The sequence below is a fragment of the Lolium perenne genome, chromosome 3 (genome assembly GCF_019359855.2).
Source record: "Lolium perenne isolate Kyuss_39 chromosome 3, Kyuss_2.0, whole genome shotgun sequence".
Taxonomy (NCBI): Eukaryota; Viridiplantae; Streptophyta; class Magnoliopsida; order Poales; family Poaceae; genus Lolium; species Lolium perenne.
Window position 1 is genome coordinate 276,391,781 of NC_067246.2, and position 9,705 is coordinate 276,401,485.

The following is a 9,705-nucleotide window of genomic DNA, read 5'->3' on the forward strand; positions in this document are numbered from 1 at the left end:
CACTCCGTATCTCCTTCGGTCTTCTGGAAACTCCGTGGAAAAATAAGACCCTGGGCGTTAATTTCGTCCAATTCCGAGAATATTTCCTGTGTAGGATTTCTGAAACCAAAAACAACACAAAACAGGAACTGGCGCTTCGGCATCTCGTTAGTAGGTTAGTGCCGGAAAATGCATATAAATGATGTAAAGTGTGTATAAAATATGTGAGTATTGTCATAGAACTAGCATGGAACATAAGAAATTATAGATACGTTTGAGACGTATCACTCACTCTCCCGGAGCTGCAGTACGCTGTGCAGCAGGTCTGCCTCTACATGCATGCGCCTCGCGATGCTCTCATGACTGTGGTGAAACGGATACTTCGGTACGTCCGCGGCTCTACGGACCTTGGGCTCACGATCTCCGCCTCATCCTCCATGGACATTGTGGCTTATTCGGATGCAGGCTGGGCAGGGTGCCTTGACACTCGATGCTCCATCTCAGGCTATTGCATCTATCTTGGCTCGTCGCTGATCTCCTGGTCGTCCAAGCGCCAACCTATTATCTCCCGGTCTAGTGTTGAGGTTGAGTATCGCATTGTGGTCAACGCAGTTGCTGAGTGCACTTGGATTCGTCCAGTTGCTGAGTGCGTTTGGCTTTGCCAGCTCCTCTCTGAGCTTGTGATACGCCTCCCACGTATCGCTAATTTCTTATGTTCCATGCCACATTATTGATGTTATCTACATGCTTTATGCACACTTTATGTCATATTCGTGTATTTTCTAGAACTAACCTATTAACAAGATGCCGAAGTGCCAGTTGCTGTTTTCTACTGTTTTTGGTTTCAGAAATCCTAGTAACGAAATATTCTCGGAATTGGACGAAATCAACGCCCAGGGTCCTATTTTGCCACGAAGCTTCCAGAAGACCGAAGAGGAGACGAAGTGGGGCCACGAGGTGGCCAAACCCTAGGGCGGCGCGGCCCCTGCCCTGGCCGCGCGGCCCTATGGTGTGGGCCCCTCGTGCCGCCTCCTGACCTGCCCTTCCGCCTACTTAAAGCCTCCGTCGCGAAACCCCCAGTACCGAGAGCCACGATACGGAAAACCTTACTGAGACGCCGCCGCCAATCCCATCTCGGGGGATTCAGGAGATCACCTCCGGCACCCTGCCGGAGAGGGGAATCATCTCCCGGAGGACTCTACGCCGCCATGGTCGCCTCCGGAGTGATGTGTGAGTAGTCTACCCCTGGACTATGGGTCCATAGCAGTAGCTAGATGGTTGTCTTCTCCCCATTGTGCTTCATTGTCGGATCTTGTGAGCTGCATAACATGATCAAGATCATCTATCTGTAATTCTATATGTTGCGTTTGTTGGGATCCGATGAATAGAGAATACTTGTTATGTTGATTATCAAAGTTATGTCTATGTGTTGTTTATGATCTTGCATGCTCTCCGTTACTAGTAGATGCTCTGGCCAAGTAGATGCTTGTAACTCCAAGAGGGAGTATTTATGCTCGATAGTGGGTTCATGTCTCCGTGAATCTGGGAAGTGATGAAATCTCTAAGATTATGGATGTCTGTTGCCACTAGGGATAAAACATTGGTGCTATGTACAAGGCTGTAGTCACTGATGACATCACGCGCAATACTTAATGCAATTGTCTGTTGTTAGCAACTTAATACTGGAGGGGGTTCGGATGATAACCTGAAGGTGGACTTTTTAGGCATAGATGCATGCTGGATAGCGGTCTATGTACTTTGTCGTAATGCCCAATTAAATCTCACAATACTCATCATAATATGTATGTGCATGGTCATGCCCTCTTTATTTGTCAATTGCCCAATTGTAATTTGTTCACCCAACATGCTGTTTATCTTATGGGAGAGACACCTCTAGTGAACTGTGGACCCCGGTCCAATTCTCTATACTGAAATACAATCTACTGCAATACTTGTTCTCCTGTTTTCTGCAAACAATCATCATCCACACTATACATCTAATCCTTTGTTACAGAAGCCGGTGAGATTGACAACCTCAGCTTTCGTTGGGGCAAAGTACTTTGGTTGTGTTGTGCAGTTCCACGTTGGCTAGGAATCTCTGGTGTTGCGCCGCACTACATCCCGCCGCCATCAACCTTCAATGTGCTTCTTGGCTCCTACTGGTTCGATAAACCTTGGTTTCTTACTGAGGGAAACTTGCTGCTGTACGCATCACACCTTCCACTTGGGGTTCCCAACGGGCGTGTGCTTTACGCGTCATCAAGCTAAATTTTTGGCGCCGTTGCCGGGGAGATCAAGACACGCTGCAAGGGGAGTCTCCACTTCCCAATCTCTTTACTTTGTTTTTGTCTTGCTTAGTTTTATTTACTACTTTGTTTGCTACACTAAATCAAAATACAAAAAAATTAGTTGCTAGTTTTACTTGCTATCTTGTTTGCTATATCAAAAACACAAAAAAAAAAATTAGTTACTTGCATTTACTTTATCTAGTTTGCTTTATTTACTGTTGCTAAAATGGGTACTCCTGAAAATACTAAGTTGTGTGACTTCACAACCACAAATAATAATGATTTCTTGTGCACACCTATTGCTCCACCTGCTACTACAGCAGAATTCTTTGAAATTAAACACCTTTCTTGAATCTTGTTATGCGAGAGCAATTTTCTGGTGTTAGTTCTGATGATGCTGCTGCCCATCTTAATAATTTTGTTGAATTGTGTGAGATGCAAAAATATAAAGATGTAGATGGTGACATTATAAAATTAAAATTGTTCCCTTTCTCATTAAGAGGAAGAGCTAAAGATTGGTTGCTATCTCTGCCTAAGAATAGTATTGATTCATGGACTAAATGCAAGGATGCTTTTATTGGTAGATATTATCCCCCTGCTAAAATTATATCTTTGAGGAGTAGCATAATGAATTTTAAACAATTAGATACTGAACATGTTGCTCAAGCTTGGGAAAGAATGAAATCTCTGGTTAAAAATTGCCCAACACATGGACTGACTACTTGGATGATCATCCAAACCTTTTATGCAGGACTGAATTTTTCTTCGCGGAACCTATTGGATTCAGCTGCTGGAGGTACCTTTATGTCCATCACTCTTGGTGAAGCAACAAAGCTCCTTGATAATATGATGATTAATTACTCTGAATGGCACACGGAAAGAGCTCCACAAGGTAAGAAGGTAAATTACGTCAAGAAACCTCTTCCTTGAGTGATAAGATTGATGCTATTATGTCTATGCTTGTGAATGATAGGACTAATATTGATCCTAATAATGTTCCATTAGCTTCATTGGTTGCACAAGAAGAACATGTTGATGTAAACTTCATTAAAAATAATAATTTCAACAACAATGCTTACCGGAACAATTATAGTAATAACTATAGGCCATATCCTTATAATAATGGCAATGGCTATGGTAATTCTTATGGTAATTCTTATGGGGACTTGAAGCTATGCTTAACGAATTTATTAGTACACAAACTGCCTTTAACAAATCTGTTGAAGGAAAGCTTGGGAAAATTGATATACTTGCTTCTAAAGTTGATAGTCTTGCCTCTGATGTTGATCTTTTGAAATCGAAAGTTATGCCTAATAGGGATATTGAATATAAAATTGTTACTACAGCAAATGCCATCCAAGTTAGAATTAATGAGAATATAAGATTGATGGCCGAACTGCGTGCTAGGTGGGATAGAGAAGAAAATGAAAAACTAGCTAAAGAGAAGAATGTAGCTAAAGTTTGGACTATTACCACAACTAGTAATGCTAATGCTACACATGTTGCTGCACCTCCTACTATTAATAATAAAAGAATTGGTGTTAGCAATGTTTCCACTTCTAATGCAAAGCGCGATAAACTGCCCGAAACTGCTAAAACTGCTGAAACTGCCTGTGATAAAACTGCTGAAATTTTTTCCAACATTGGGGATGATGATCCCATTGCTTTAGATTATAATGGTTTGAATTTTGATGATTGCCACATCTCTGAAGTTATAAAGTTCTTGCAAAAACTTGCTAAAAGTCCTAATGCTAGTGCTATAAATTTGGCTTTCACGCAACATATTACAAATGCTCTCATAAAAGCTAGAGAAGAGAAACTAGAGCGCGAAGCCTCTATTCCTAGAAAGCTAGAGGATGGTTGGGAGCCCATCATTAAGATGAAGGTTAAAGATTTTGATTGTAATGCTTTATGTGATCTTGGTGCAAGTATTTCCGTTATGCCTCAGAAAATTTATAATATGCTTGACTTGCCACCGCTGAAGAATTGTTATTTGGATGTTAATCTTGCTGATCATTCTACAAAGAAACCTTTGGGGAAAGTTGATAATGTTCGCATTACCGTTAACAATAACCTTGTCCCCGTTGATTTTGTTGTCTTGGATATTGAATGCAATGCATCTTGTCCCATTATATTGGGAAGACCTTTTCTTCGAACTGTTGGTGCTATCATTGATATGAAGGAAGGTAATATAAAATATCAATTTCCTCTCAAGAAAGGTATGGAACACTTCCCTAGAAAGAGAATGAAGTTACTTTTTGATTCTATTATTAGAACAAATTATGATGTTGACACTTCGTCTCTTGATAATACTTGATATACACTTTCTGCGCCTAGCTGAAAGGCGTTAAAGAAAAACGCTTATGGGAGACAACCCATGGTTTTTACTACAGTACTTTGTTTTTATTTTGTGTCTTGGAAGTTGTTTACTACTGTAGCAATCTCTCCTTATCTTAGTTTAGTGTTTTATTGTGCCAAGTAAAGTCGTTGATAGTAAAGTTCATACTAGATTTGGATTACTGCGCAGAAACAGATTTCTTTGCTGTCACGAATCTGGGAAAACTTCTCTGTAGGTAACTCAGAAAATTATGCCAATTTACGTGAGTGATCCTCAGATATGTACGCAACTTTCATTCAATTTGAGCATTTTCATTTGAGCAAGTCTGGTGCCTCGATAAAATTCGTCAATATGAACTGTTCTGTTTTGACAGATTCTGCCTTTTATTTCGCATTGCCTCTTTTGCTATGTTGGATGAATTTCTTTGATCCATGAATGTCCAGTAGCTTTATGCAATGTCCAGAAATGTTAAGAATGATTATGTCACCTCTGAACATGTTAATTTTTATTGTCCACTAACCCTCTAATGAGTTGTTCTAAGTTTGGTGTGGAGGAAGTTTTCAAGGATCAAGAGAGGAGTATGATGCAACATGATCAAGGAGAGTGAAAGCTCTAAGCTTGGGGATGCCCCGGTGGTTCACCCCTGCATATTCTAAGAAGACTCAAGCGTCTAAGCTTGGGGATGCCCAAGGCATCCCCTTCTTCATCGACAACATTATCAGGTTCCTCCCCTGAAACTATATTTTTATTCCATCACATCTTATGTGCTTTTCTTGGAGTGTCGGTTTGTTTTTGTTTTTGTTTTGTTTGAATAAAATGGATCCTAGCATTCACTTTATGGGAGAGAGACACGCTCCGCTGTAGCATATGGACAAGTATGTCCTTAGGCTCTACTCATAGTATTCATGGCGAAGTTTCTTCTTCGTTAAATTGTTATATGGTTGGAATTGGAAAATGATACATGTAGTAATTGCTAAAATGTCTTGGGTAATGTGATACTTGGCAATTGTTGTGCTCATGTTTAAGCTCTTGCATCATATACTTTGCACCCATTAATGAAGAAATACATAGAGCATGCTAAAATTTGGTTTGCATATTTGGTCTCTCTAAGGTCTAGATAATTTCTAGTATTGAGTTTGAACAACAAGGAAGACGGTGTAGAGTCTTATAATGTTTACAATATGTCTTTTATGTGAGTTTTGCTGCACCGGTTCATCCTTGTGTTTGTTTCAAATAGCCTTGCTAGCCTAAACCTTGTATCGAGAGGGAATACTTCTCATGCATCCAAAATCCTTGAGCCAACCACTATGCCATTTGTGTCCACCATACCTACCTACTACATGGTATTTCTCCGCCATTCCAAAGTAAATTGCTTGAGTGCTACCTTTAAAATTCCATTCTTCACCTTTACAATATATAGCTCATGGGACAAATAGCTTAAAAACTATTGTGGTATTGAATATGTACTTATGCACTTTATCTCTTATTAAGTTGCTTGTTGTGCGATAACCATGTTTCTGGGGACGCCATCAACTATTCTTTGTTGAATATCATGTGAGTTGCTATGCATGTCCGTCTTGTCTGAAGTAAGAGAGATCTACCACCTTATGGTTAAGCATGCATATTGTTAGAGAAGAACATTGGGCCGCTAACTAAAGCCATGATCCATGGTGGAAGTTTCAGTTTTGGACAATATCCTCAATCTCATATGAGAAAATTATTAATTGTTGTTACATGCTTATGCATAAAAGAGGAGTCCATTATCTGTTGTCTATGTTGTCCCGGTATGGATGTCTAAGTTGAGAATAATCAATAGCGAGAAATCCAATGCGAGCTTTCTCCTTAGACCTTTGTACAGGCGGCATAGAGGTACCCCTTTGTGACACTTGGTTAAAACATGTGCATTGCGATGATCCGGTAGTCCAAGCTAATTAGGACAAGGTGCGGGCACTATTAGTACACTATGCATGAGGCTTGCAACTTGTAAGATATAATTTACATGATACATATGCTTTATTACTACCGTTGACAAAATTGTTTCATGTTTTCAAAATAAAAGCTCTAGCACAAATATAGCAGTCGATGCTTTTCCTCTATGGAGGACCATTCTTTTACTTTCATTGTTGAGTCAGTTCACCTATTTCTCTCCGCCTCAAGAAGCAAACACTTGTGTGAACTGTGCATTGATTCCTACATACTTGCATATTGCACTTATTATATTACTCTATGTTGACAATATCCATGAGATATACATGTTACAAGTTGAAAGCAACCGCTGAAACTTAATCTTCCTTTGTGTTGCTTCAATGCCTTCACTTTGAATTATTGCTTTATGAGTTAACTCTTATGCAAGACTTATTGATGCTTGTCTTGAAGTGCTACTCATGAAAAGTCTTTGCTTTATGATTCACTTGTTTACTCATGTCATATACATTGTTTTGATCGCTGCATTCACTACATATGCTTTACAAATAGTATGATCAAGGTTATGATGGCATGTCACTCCAGAAATTATCTTTGTTATCGTTTTACCTGCTCGGGACGAGCAGAACTAAGCTTGGGGATGCTGATACGCCTCCGACGTATCGATAATTTCTTATGTTCCATGCCACATTATTGATGTTATCTACATGTTTTATGCACACTTTATGTCATATTCGTGCATTTTCTGGAACTAACCTATTAACAAGATGCCGAAGTGCCAGTTGCTGTTTTCTGCTGTTTTTGGTTTCAGAAATCCTAGTAACGAAATATTCTCGGAATTGGACGAAGTCAACGCCCAGGGTCCTATTTTGCCACGAAGCTTCCAGAAGACCGAAGAGGAGACGAAGTGGGGCCACGAGGTGGCCAAACCCTAGGGCGGCGCGGCCCCTGCCCTGGCCGCGCGGCCCTATGGTGTGGGCCCCTCGTGCCGCCTCCTGACCTGCCCTTCCGCCTACTTAAAGCCTCCGTCGCGAAACCCCCAGTACCGAGAGCCACGATACGGAAAACCTTACTGAGACGCCGCCGCCGCCAATCCCATCTCGGGGGATTCAGGAGATCGCCTCCGGCACCCTGCCGGAGAGGGGAATCATCTCCCGGAGGACTCAACGCCGCCATGGTCGCCTCCGGAGTGATGTGTGAGTAGTCTACCCCTGGACTATGGGTCCATAGCAGTAGCTAGATGGTTGTCTTCTCCCCATTGTGCTTCATTGTCGGATCTTGTGAGCTGCATAACATGATCAAGATCATCTATCTGTAATTCTATATGTTGCGTTTGTTGGGATCCGATGAATAGAGAATACTTGTTATGTTGATTATCAAAGTTATGTCTATGTGTTGTTTATGATCTTGCATGCTCTCTGTTACTAGTAGATGCTCTGGCCAAGTAGATGCTTGTAACTCCAAGAGGGAGTATTTATGCTCGATAGTGGGTTCATGTCTCCGTGAATGGGGAAGTGACGAAATCTCTAAGATTATGGATGTCTTTGTTGCCACTAGGGATAAAACATTGGTGCTATGTTCAAGGATGTAGTCACCGATTACATTATGCGCAATACTTAATGCAACTGTCATGTTAGCAACTTAATACTGGAGGGGGTTCGGATGATAACTGAAGGTGGACTTTTTAGGCATAGATGCATGCTGGATAGCGGTCTATGTACTTTGTCGTAATGCCCAATTAAATCTCACAATACTCATCATAATATGTATGTGCATGGTCATGCCCTCTTTATTTGTCAATTGCCCAACTGTAATTTGTTCACCCAACATGCTGTTTATCTTATGGGAGAGACACCTCTAGTGAACTGTGGACCCCGGTCCAATTCTCTATACTGAAATACAATCTACTGCAATACTTGTTCTACTGTTTTCTGCAAACAATCATCATCCACACTATACATCTAATCCTTTGTTACAGCAAGCCGGTGAGATTGACAACCTCACTGTTTCGTTGGGGCAAAGTACTTTGGTTGTGTTGTGCAGGTTCCACGTTGGCGCCGGAATCTCTGGTGTTGCGCCGCACTACATCCCGCCGCCATCAACCTTCAACGTGCTTCTTGGCTCCTACTGGTTCGATAAACCTTGGTTTCTTACTGAGGGAAACTTGCTGCTGTACGCATCACACCTTCCACTTGGGGTTCCCAACGGGCGTGTGCTTTACGCGTCATCAGCTTGCCTTTCCTATTGACAAGGTCACCGTCGTCTTCTGCGACAACGTCTTCACTGCCTACCTCTCCGCCAATCCCGTTCATCATCGCCGCACCAAGCACATTGAGCTGGATATCCACTTTGTTCGTGATCAGGTTGCTCTCGGTCACGCTCGAGTTCTTCATGTACCGACCTCCCAGCAATTTGCGGACATCGTGATGAAGGGGCTACCGACTTCGACTTTTTCTGAGTTTCGGTCCAGTCTATCTGTCGTTGCCGACCCTTCGACCGCGGGGGTATTGAGATATACGTATCTTTATAGGTCTCCTTGGTAGTTTCCTTGTACATCAAGGCGTGTAATCTGTATGCCTCCTATATATATACGTGACAGCTGATGCGTGTGGTTGGCACGTCCGTTGGGAACCCCAAGAGGAAGGTGTGATGCGCACAGCGGCAAGTTTCCCTCAGTAAGAAACCAAGGTTTAATCGGACCAGTAGGAGTCAAGAAGCACGTTGAAGGTTGATGGCGGCGAGATGTAGTGCGGCGCAACACCAGGGATTCCGGCGCCAACGTGGAACCTGCACAACACAACCAAAGTACTTTGCCCCAACGAAACAGTGAGGTTGTCAATCTCACCGGCTTGCTGTAACAAAGGATTAACCGTATTGTGTGGAAGATGATTGTTTGCAGAAAACAAGAGAACAAGTATTGCAAAGAGATTGTATTTCAAGAAAGAGAATTGGACCGGGGTCCACAGTTCACTAGAGGTGTCTCTCCCATAAGACGCAACAAAGATGTTGGGTGAACAAATTACGCTTGGGCAATTGACAAATAAAGAGAGCATGACCATGCACATACATATCATGATGAGTATAGTGAGATTTAATTGGGCATTACGACAAAGTACATAGACCGCCATCCAACCGCATCTATGCCTAAAAAGTCCACCTTCAAAGTTATCATCCGAA